Below are 12,343 nucleotides of genomic sequence, written 5' to 3'. Positions count from 1 at the left end.
TGATAAAAAGATTGTGGGGGCTGTTTTGTCAGAATTCAGTGCGGCTTCTGACATTATCGATCATAGTTTGCTGCTGAAAAAAACATATGTGTTATGGCTTTACACCCCCTGCTATATTGTAGATAAAGAGTTACCTGTCTAACAGAACACAGAGGGTGTCCTTTAACCTCTATGGGCTAGGTGGGACGCTTGCGTCCCACCTACTCAACAGCCAGTGTAATCCCGTATTCAAATACCTCAAAAATGCTATAACTTCAATTTTTCAAACATATGACTATTTTACACCATTTTAAAGACAAGACTCTCGTTAATCTAACCACACTGTCCGATTTCAAAAAGGCTTTACAACGAAAGCAAAACATTAGATTATGTCAGCAGAGTACCCAGCCAGAAATAATCAGACACCCATTTTTCAAGCTAGCATATAATGTCACATAAACCCAAACCACAGCTAAATGCAGCACTAACCTTTGATGATCTTCATCAGATGACAACCCTAGGACATGATGTTATACAATACATGCATGTTTTGTTCAATCAAGTTCATATTTATATCAAAAACCAGCTTTTTACATTAGCATGTGACTAGCATGTGACTAGCATTCCCACCGAACACTGCTGGTGAATTTACTAAATTACTCACGATAAACGTTCACAAAAAGCACAACAATTATTTTAAGAATTATAGATACAGAACTCCTCTATGCACTCGATATGTCCGATTTAAAAATTTTAAAATTTTGCAATATTCTCAGTAGATAGCCCGGCATCACAGGGCTAGCTATTTAGACACCCAGCAAGTTTAGCACTCACCAAAGTCAGATTTACTATAAGAAAAATGTTATTACCTTTGCTGTCTTCGTCAGAATGCACTCCCAGGACTTCTACTTCAATAACAAATGTTGGTTTGGTCCCAAATAATCCATTGTTATATCCAAATAGCGGCGTTTTGTTCGTGCGTTCAAGACACTATCCGAAAGGGTAAATAAGGGTGACGAGCATGGCGCAATTCGTGACAAAAAATGTCTAAATATTCCATTACCGTACTTCAAAGTATGTCAACCGCTGTTTAAAATCAATTTTTATGCCATTTTTCTCATAAAAAAGCGATAATATTCCGACCGGGAATCTGCGTTTAGGTAAACAGACGAAAGAAAATAAAGCATGGGGTCGACTCGGGCACGCGCCTAAGCCCATAGTACTCTGATCGGCCATTTGCCAAACGCGATAGTGTGTTTCAGCCAGAGGCTGTCTCGATATCGTTCAGCTTTTTCCCGGGCTCTGAGAGCCTATGGGAGCCGTAGGAAGTGTCACGTTATAGCAAAGATCCTCAGACTTCAATAAAAAGAGCCAAGATAAACAACAACTTGTCAGACAGGCCACTTCCTGCATGGAATCTTCTCAGGTTTTGGTCTGCCATATGAGTTCTGTTATACTCACAGACACCATTCAAACAGTTTTAGAACCTTTAGGGTGTTTTCTATCCAAAGCCAATAATTATATGCATATTCTAGTTACTGGGCAGGAGTAGTAACCAGATTAAACCGGGTACGTTTTTTTATCCGGCCGTGTCAATACTGCCCCCTAGCCCTAACAGGTTAATGGAAGCCTCTCCAACATAATCCAGATAGAATCAGGAATTCCCCAGGGTAGCTGTCTATGCCCCTTACTTTTTTCAATCTTTACTAACAACATGCTACTGGCTTTGAGTAAAGCCAATGTGTCTACGAATGCGGATGACTCAACACTATACACCTCAGCTACTACAACCACTGAAATGACTGCAACACTTAATAAAGAGCTGCAGTTAGTTTCACAATGGATGGCAAGGAAAAGGTTAGTCCTAAATATTTAAAAAACTAATAGCATTGTATTTGGGACAAATCATTCACTAAACCCTAAACCTCAACCAAATCCTGTAATAAATAATGTGGAAATTGAGCAAGTTGAAGTGACTAAACTGCTTGGAGTAACCCTGGATTGTAAACTGTCATGGTCAAAACATATTGAAACAACAGTAGCTAAAATGGGGAGAAATCTGTCCTTAATAAAGTGCTGCTCTACCTTCTTAAAAGCACTATCAACAAGGCAGGTCCTACAGGCTCTAGTTTTATCACACCTGGACTACTGTTCATTCGTGTGGTCAGGTGCCACAAAGAGGGACTTAGGAAAATTGTAATTGGCTCAGAACAGGTCAGCACGGCTGGCCCTTGGATGTACACAGAGAGCGAACATGAATAATATGCATGCCTCCTGTCTCAAAGTAGAGGAGAGATTGACTTCATCAATACTTGTATTTGTGAGAGGTATTGACATGTTGAAAGCACCAAGCTGTCTGTTTTAAATTACTAGTACACAGATCAGACACCCATGCATACCCCACAAGACATGCCACCAGAGGTCTCTTCACAATCCCCAAGTCCAGAACAGACTATGGGATGTGCACAGTACTACATAGAGCCATGACTACATGGAACTCTATTTCACATCAAGGAACTCATGCTATCAGTAGAAAAACAGATAAAAATACACCTTATGGAACAGCGGGGACTGTGAAGCAACACAAACATAGGCACAGACACATTCATACACACACAATAACATACACACTATTCTTCAGCGCCCAGAAACCTGCTCCTTTTACTCTCTGTTCTGAACACACTAGACGACCAGTTATTTTAGCCTTTAGCCGTACTCCTAGGAGTGTCATCTGATGAAGATCATCAAAGGTTAGTGCTGCATTTAGCTGTGGTTTTGGTTTTTGTGACATATATACTTGCTTTGAAAATGGCTGTGTGATTATTTTTGGCAGGGTACTCTCCTGACATAATCTAATGTTTTGCTTTCGCTGTAAAGCCTTTTTGAAATCGGGGCAATGTGGTTAGATTAACGAGAGTCTTATCTAGCAAATGGTGTAAAATAGTCATATGTTTGAGAAATTGAAGTTATAGCATTTTTGAGGTATTTGTATTTCGCGCCACGCGATTCCACTGGCTGTTGACTAGAGTGGGACGCAAACGTCCCACTGGCCCAGAGAGGTTAACCCAGGCCCTGCAGCCCCCCGGCATCACTCCCATTCCCCAGGCACTCTCATTTATTGACTTCTGTTACCGTAAAAGCATTGATTTCATGCATGTTAACATTAGAAGCCTCCTCCCTTAGTTTGTTTTATTCACTGCTTTAGCACATTCTGACAACCCGGATGTCCTAGCCGTGTCTGAATCCTGGCTTAGGAAGGCCACCAAAAATCCTGAAATGTCCATCCCTAACTATAACATTTTCTGACAAGATAGAACTGCGAAAGGGGGCTGAGTTGCAATCTACTGCAGAGATAGCCTGCCATAATAGCTGTCATAGTATCCAGGTCTGTGCCCAAACAATGCAAGCTTCAAAAGTGCTTTCCTCTCCATCTTAAATAAGTATGCCCCATTCAAAAACAAATGAACTATGAACAGATATAGCCCTTGGTCCACCACAGACTTGACTGCCCTTGACCAGCACAAAAACATCCTGTGGCATTCTGCATTAGCATCGAATAATCCCCGCGATATGCAACTTTTCAGGGAAGTCAGGAACCAATATACTCAGTCAGTTACAAACAGAAATTTGCTTCGTGTAGCACTAATTCCAAAAAGTTTTGGGACACTGTAAAGTCCATGGAGAATAAGAGCACCTCCTCCCAGCTGCCCACTGCACTGAGGGTAGGACACTGTCACCACCGATAAATCTACGATAATCGATAATTTCAATAAGCATTTTTCCACGGTTGGCCATGCTTTCCACCTGGCTACTCCAACATCTCAGCACCCCCTGCAGCAACTTTCCCAACCACCCCCCAATCCCGCTTCTCCTTCACCCCAATCCAAACAGCTGATGTTCTGAAAGAGCTGTATAATCTGGATCTCTACAAATCAGCTGAGCTAGACAATCTGGACCCTCTCTTTCTAAAATTATCATCCGAAATTGTTGCAACCCCTATTACTAGCCTATTCAACCTCTCTTTCGTATCGTCTGAAATCCCCGAAGATTGGAAAGCTGCCACGGTCAGCCCCCTCTTCAAAGGCGGAGACAATCTAGACCCAAACTGTTATAGACCTATATCCGTCCTGCCCTGCCTTTCTAAAATCTTCGAAAGCCATGTTAATAAACAGATCACTGATCATTTCGAATCCCACCGTACCTTCTCCGCTATGCAATCTGAGTTCCGAGCTGGTCATGGGTGCACCGCAGCCACGCTCAAGGACCTAAACGATATCATAACCGCCATCGATAAAAGACAATACTGTGCAGCCGTATCCATCGACCTGGCCAAGGCTTTCGACTCTGTCAATCACCACATTCGTATCGGCATGGCATCATGAGGGAGGGAAAATTATGTGGATAAATTGAAGCAATATCTCAAGACACAAGTCAGGATGTTAAAGCTTGGTCCCAAATGGACAATGACCCCAAGCATACTTCCAAAGTTGTGGCAAAATGGCTTAAGGACAACAAAGTCAAGGTATTGGAGTGGCCATCACAAAGCCCTGACCTCAACCCTATAGAAAATTTGTGAGCAGAAATGAAAAAGTGTGTGCGAGTAAGGAGGCTTACAAACCAGACTCAGTTACCCCAGCTCTGTCAGGAGGAATGGGCCAAAATTCACCCAACTTATTGTGGGAAGCTTGTGGAAGGCCACCCAAAACGTTTGACCCAAGTTAAACAATTTAAAGGCAATGCTACCAAATACGAATTGAGTGTATGTAAACTTCTGACCCACTGGGAATATGATGAAAGAAATAAAAGCTGAAATAAATCATTCTCTCTACTATTATTCTGACATTTCACATTCTTAAAATAAAGTGGTGATCCTAACTGACCTAAGACAGGAAATTTTTACTGGGATTAAATATCAGGAATTGTGAAAAACTGAGTTTACATTTATTTGCTTAACCTCCCTGGGCAAGGTGGGACGTTTTAATCAAGGTTAATAAGGACAGACGCTAGCGGAACGCCTCACCAATATTCAATGGTAGAGCGTGGCGTGAAATACAAATACCTCAAAAATGCTATAACTTCAATTTCTCAAACATATGACTATTTTACAGCATTTTAAAGACAAGACTCTCGCTAACGTTCACAAAATACATAACAATTATTTTAAGAATTATAGATACAGAACTCCTTTATGCAATCGCAGTGTCAGATTTGAAAATAGCTTTTTTCGGCGAAAGCACATTTTGCAATATTCTGAGTATATAGCCCGGCCATCACGGCTAGCTAATTTGACACCCACCAAGTTTGGCCCTCACCAAACTCAGATTTACTATAAGAAAAATTGGATTACCTTTGCTGTTCTTCGTCAGAATGCACTCCCAGGACTTCTACTTCAACAACAAATGTTGTTTTGGTTACAAAAATAATCCATAGTTATATTCAAATACCTCTGTTTTGTTCGTGCGTTCAGGTCAGTATCCAAAGGGTGACGCGCGAGCGCATTTCGTGACAAAAAAATGCAAAATATTCCATTACCGTACTTAGAAGCATGTCAAACGCTGTTTAGAATCAATTTTTATGCTATTTTTCTCGTAAAATAGCGATAATATTCCAACCGGGCGACATTGTATTCATTCAAAGGCTGAAAGAAAAAAATTGAGAATTCACATGAATGCGCATCTCCAGTGTCACTGTTCCCAGCCTGACCACTCACAAAATCTCCTGCTGTTTTTCGCCCAGAGACAGGAGAGACGTCATTCCCCTTTCTGGCGCCTTCTGAGAGCCAATGGAAGCCTTATAAAATGTCACGTTACAGCAGAGATGCTGTATTTTCGATAGAGATGCCACAGAAGGAGAACAAATTGTCATACAGGCCACTTCCTGCATGAAATCTTCTCAGGTTTTTGCCTGCCATATGAGTTCTGTTATACTCACAGACACCATTCAAACAGTTTTAGAAACTTTAGGGTGTTTTCTATCCAAAGCCAATAATTATATGCATATTCTAGTTACTGGGCAGGAGTAGTAACCAGATAAAATCGGGTACGTTTTTTATCCGGCCGTGCAAATACTGCCCCCTATCCCCAACAGGTTAAATAGGTCAACATACACAAGGCTGCGGGGCCAGACGGATTACCAGGACGTGTGCTCCGGGCATGTGCTGACCAACTGGCAGGTGTCTTTACTGACATTTTCAACATGTCCCTGATTGAGTCTGTAATACCAACATGTTTCAAGCAGATCACCAAGAACACAAAGGCAACCTGCCTAAATGACTACAGACCCGTAGCACTCACGTCCATAGCCATGAAGTGCTTTGAAAGGCTGGTAATGGCTCACATCAACACCATTATCCCAGAAACACTAGACCCACTCCAATTTGCATACCGCCAAAACAGATCCACAGATGATGCAATCTCTATTGCACCCCACACTGCCCTTTCCCACTTGGACAAAGGGAACACATCTGTAAGAGAATGCTATTCATTAACCTGTTAGAGCTAGGGGGCAGTATTGACACGGCTGGATAAAAAACGTACCCGATTTACTACTCCTGCCCAGTAACTAGAATATGCATATAAGGATCTCTGCTGTTACGTGACACTTCCTATGGCTGCCATGGGCTCTCAAAAGGCGGCAAAACGCTGAATCGTGGCTTTGCAGGCTCTGGCTGAAAAAAAGTAGCGCGTTTGGGTAGTGGCTGGTTACAGTACTGTGAGACTCAGGCTCGTGCCCGCGTCGACAGAATGCTTTGTTTTCTTTTGTCTGTTTACCTAAACGGAGATTCCCGGTCGGAATATTATCACGTTTTTACAAGAAAAATGGCATAAAAATGGATTTTAAACAGCGGTTGACATGCTTCGAAGTACGGTAATGGAATATTTAGAATTTTTTTGTCACGAATTGCGCCATGCTCGTAACCCTGATTTACCATTTCGGATAGTGTCTGGAACGCACGAACAAAACGCCGCTATTTGGATATAACGATGGATTATTTTGGACCAAACCAACATTTGTTATTGAAGTAGAAGTCCTGGGAGTGCATTCTGACGAAGACAACAAAGGTAATCAAACTTTTGTAATAGTAAATCTGACTTTGGTCAGGGCTAAACTTGGTGGGTGTCTAAATGGCTAGCCGTGATGGCTGGGCTATCTACTCAGAATATTGCAAAATGTGCTTTCACCGAAAAGCTATTTTAAAATCGGACACCTCGATTGCACAAAGGAGTTCTGTATCTATAATTCTTAAAATAATTGTTATGTTTTTTGTGAACGTTTATCGTGAGTAATTTAGTAAATTGTTAGAAAATTCCCCGGAAGTTTGCGGGGGGTATGCTAGTTCTGAACGTCACATGCTAATGTAAAAAGCTAGTTTTTGATATAAATATGAACTTGATTGAACAAAACATGCATGTATTGTATAACATAATGTCCTAGGATTGTCATCTGATGAAGATCATCAAAGGTTAGTGCTGCATTTAGCTGTCTTCTGGGTTTTTGTGACATTATATGCTAGCTTGAAAAATGGGTGTCTGATTATTTCTGGCTGGGTACTCTGCTGACATAATCTAATGTTTTGCTTTTGTTGTAAAGCCTTTTTGAAATCGGACAGTGTGGTTAGATTAACGAGAGTCTTGTCTTTAAAATGCTGTAAAATAGTCATATGTTTGAGAAATTGAAGTAATAGCATTTCTAAGGTATTTGAAAATCACGCCACGGGATTCAACTGGCTGTTGCGTAGGTGGGACGAATTCGTCCCGCCTAGCCCAGAGAGGTTAAGTTTGCAGACGACACAACAGTGATCAGGCCACAGTGGTAACAGTGGCCTGATCACCGACAACGACGAGACAGCCTATAAGGAGGAGGTCAGAGACCTGGCCGGGTGGTACCAAAATAACAACCTATCCCTCAACGTAACCAAGACTAAGGAGATGATTGTGGACTACAGGAAAAGGAGGACCGAGCACGCCCCCATTCTCATTGACGGGGCTGTAGTGGAGCACGTTGAGAGTTTCAAGTTCCTTGGTGTCCACATCACTAACAAACCAGAATGTTCCAAACACACCAAGACAGTCGTGAAGAGGGCATGACGAAGACTATTCCCCCTCAGGAAACTAAAATGATTTGGCATGGGTCCTGAGATCCTCGAAAGGTTCTACAGCTGCATCCTGACTGGTTGCATCACTGCCTGGTACGGCAATTGCTCGGCCTCCGACCGCAAGGCACTACAGAGGGTAGTGCGTACGGCCCAGTACATCACTGGGGCTAAGCTGCCTCCCATCCAGGACCTCTACACCAAGCGGTGTTAGAGGAAGGCCCTAAAAATTGTCAAAGACCCCAGCCACCCCCAGTCATAGACTGTTCTCTCTACTACCGCATGGCAAGCGGTACCGGAGTGCCAAGTCTAGGACAAAAAGGCTTCCCAGTTTTTACCCCTAAGCCATAAGACTCCTGAACAGGTTATCAAATGGCTACCCGTACTATCTGCATTGTGTGCCCCCCCAACCCCTCTTTTATGCTGCTGCTACCCTCTGTTTATCATATATGCATAGTGACTTTAACTATACATTCATGTACATACTACCTCAATTGGCCCGACCAACCAGTGCTACCGCACATTGGCTAACCGGGCTATCTGCATTGTGTCCCGCCACCCACCACCCGCCAACCCCTGTTTTACGCTACTGCTACTCTCTGTTCATCATATATGCATAGTCACTTCAACCATAGCTACATGTACATACCTCCCTCAATCAGCCTGACTAACCGGTGTCTGTATGTAGCCTCACTACTTTTATAGCCTCGCTACTGTATATAGCCTCACTACTGTTTTTCACTGTCTTTTTAATGTTGTTTTTATTTCTTTACTTACCTATTGTTCACCTAATACCTTTTTTGCACTATTAGTTAGAGCCTGTAAGTAAGCAATTCACTGTAAGGTGAATCACCTGTAGTGACAAATAAACTTTGATTTGATTTGACATTGGCATGTCATTTACAAAATAGTCCCCAACACTCTACTCAGAAAACTGGATGTGGTCTATCACAGTGCCATCCGTTTTGTCACCAAAACCCCATATACTACCCACCACTGCAACCTGTATGCTCTCGTTGGCTAGCCTTCACTACATATCCTTCGCCAAAACCACTGGCTCCAGGTCATCTATAAGTCTTTGCTAGGTAAAGCCCGACCTTATCTCAGCTCACTGGTCACCATAGCAACACATAGCAACATAGCAATCAGGAGATACAGCTGTCTGCAATTACCGACTCCTTCTGCAGCTTGAAAAGCCAGTGTTCCTTTGTTAGGAGAGAGATTATTTGTATGTCCTGTGTTTCGTTGTTGGTCTATATAATTTGTTGTAAAGTATTTTGTAGCCGGTCCTGCAGAGGTATGTTTATGTCAATAGGACTCAGTGTTTTTGACGATTGAAATTATTCACTTCAAGTTTGTATTATTCTCTTTCATTTGTTCCCGGGTGGGGAAAGGGAAGGCACCTTGGGAGTGCTTAGGTAAGAGGCATGAGGGTGTACATATACCCGTAGTTTGTACTCTGTCCATGCACACTAGGTAAGACCTGGTCGGACCACCCCCTGTATTTTGGTTAGCGCGCCAGGTGGCGTAAGGTTAGGTAAGTAGGCAGGTAAGGTAGGAGAGAGGACTCTAACTTCTACTTTCTTTGCTTTGGTTCCATCCAGCCCCTTTTTCCCACATTACCTTGTTAAGGAAATAAATTCCCAGTAAACGGTAATATTCTCTGTCTCTGTCATCCTTACCCTCACCTACAATCACATACCTCTTTCACTCCACCGGGAGTTGAGTATAGCAGGGTGTTGCGTTCCCCCTCTAAGAGGCGTGCGTAACAGCTGCCTTTCCATCCAGTTCTCTGCTGCCAATGACTGGACCGGATTGCAAAAATATCTGAAGCTGGGGTCTTATATCGCCCTCTCTAACTTTAACCTCTATGGGCTAGGCGGGACGAATTCGTCCCACCTACTCAACAGCCACTTGAAGCCTGTGGCGCGATTTTCAAAACCTTAAAAATCAATTTCTCAAACATATGACTATTTTACAGATATTTAAAGACAAGACTCTCGTTAATCTAACCACACTGTCCGATTTCAAAAAGGCTTTACAACGAAAGCAAAACATTAGATTATGTCAGCAGAGTACCAAGCCAGAAATAATCAGACACCCATTTTTCAAGCTAGCATATAATGTCACAAAAACCCAGAACACAGCTAAATGCAACACTAACCTTTGATGATCTTCATCAGATGACAACCCTAGGACATTATGTTATACAATACATGCATGTTTTGTTCAATCAAGTTCATATTTATATCAAAAACCAGCTTTTTACATTAGCATGTGACGTTCAGAACTAGCATACCCCCCGCAAACTTCCGGGGAATTCGCTAACATTTTACTAAATTACTCACGATAAACGTTCACAAAAAGCATAACAATTATTTTAAGAATTATAGATACAGACCTCCTCTATGCACTCGATATGTCCGATTTTAAAATAGCTTTTTGGTGAAAGCACATTTTGCAATATTCTAAGTACATAGCCCAGGCATCACGGGCTAGGTATTTAGACACCCGGCAAGTTTAGCACTCACCATAATCATATTTACTATTATAAAAGTTTGATTACCTTTTGTTGTCTTCGTCAGAATGCACTCCCAGGACTGCTACTTCAATAACAAATGTTGGTTTGGTCCAAAATAATCCATCGTTATATCCGAATAGCGCCGTTTTGTTCGTGCGTTCCAGACACTATCCGAAATGGTAAAGAAGGGTCGTGCGCATGGCGCAATTCGTGACAAAAAAATTCTAAATATTCCATTACCGTACTTTGAAGCATGTCAACCGCTGTTTAAAATCAATTTTTATGCCATTTTTCTCGTAGAAAAGCGATAATATTCCGACCGGGAATCTCCTTTTCGGCAAACAGAGGAAAAAATCACAAAGACGGGGGCGGTCAGGTCACGCGCCTAAGCCCAGAGTCCCTTGATCGGCCACTTGAGAAAGGCGATAATGTGTTTCAGCCTGGGGCTGGGATGACGACGTTCAGGTTTTTCCCGGGCTCTGAGCGCCTATGGACGACGTAGGAAGTGTCACGTTAGAGCAGAGATCCTTAGTAAAAGATAGAGATGGAAAAGAAGTTCAAGAAATGGTCAGACAGGCCACTTCCTGTAAAGGAATCTCTCAGGTTTTGACCTGCCATTTGAGTTCTGTTATACTCACAGACACCATTCAAACAGTTTTAGAAACTTTAGGGTGTTTTCTATCCATATGTAATAAGTATATGCATATTCTAGTTACTGGGTAGGAGTGGTAACCAGATTAAATCGGGTATGTTTTTTATCCAGCCGTGTCAATACTGCCCCCTAGCCCTAACAGGTTTTAAGCATCAGCTGTCAGAGCAGCTTACCGATCACTGTACCTGTACACAGCCGATCTGTAAATGGCACACCCAACTACCTCATCCCCATATTATTACTTACCCTCTTGCTCTTTTGCACCCCAGTATCTCTACATGCACATCATCATCTGCACATCTATCACTCCAGTATTAATGCTAAATTGTAATTATTTCGCCTCTATGGCATATTTATTGTATACCTCCCTACTCTTCTACATATGCACACACTGTACATAGATTTTTCTATTATTTTCTATTGTGTTATTGACTACGTTTGTTTAACTCTGTTTTTGTCGCACTGCTTTGCTTTATCTTGGCCAGGTCACAGTTGTAAATGAGAACTTGTTCTCAACTGGCCTACCTGGTTAAATAAAGGTGAAATAAAATAAACACACACGTACACATGGATTTTGTGTTGTAGATATGTAGTAGTGGAGTATGGGCCTGAGGGCACACAGTGTGTTGTGAATTCTGTAATGAATGTATTGTAATGTCTTAAAAATGTAAAACTGCCTTGGCAGCAGCTAATGGGGTTCCAGAATAAATACAAATACACAATCCCTGTCTCAGTTGTAAAAAATCCTCCTTGAACCTGTGTTCAAGGAGTGGATTTAACAAGTGACATCAATAAGGGATCATAGCTTTCACCCTTGATTCACCTGGTCAGTCTATGTCATGGAAAGAGCAGATGTTCTTAATGTTTTGTACACTAAGTGTATGTGTCACGTGTGCCTATAGTTCCATTTAGTCATTATTCCTTTTCCCTCGTGTGCTTCATTTTGAAATGAGTTACTTAAACATGCTTTAATATTTATTCCTAGTGTGTGCTGTGTTTTGGTTTACTTATTTGAGTGACTTTCCTTTGAATTGGTTAACCCCTTTCGAGCTCTCGTCTCATTGTGTGAATGAGTGTTAATTAAGGACCTGAGCCACGC

Source organism: Salmo salar, chromosome 12 (assembly GCF_965601325.2).
Source record: "Salmo salar chromosome 12, fSalSal1, whole genome shotgun sequence".
Lineage (NCBI taxonomy): Eukaryota > Metazoa > Chordata > Actinopteri > Salmoniformes > Salmonidae > Salmo > Salmo salar.
Note: the sequence above shows the minus strand (reverse complement) of the source record.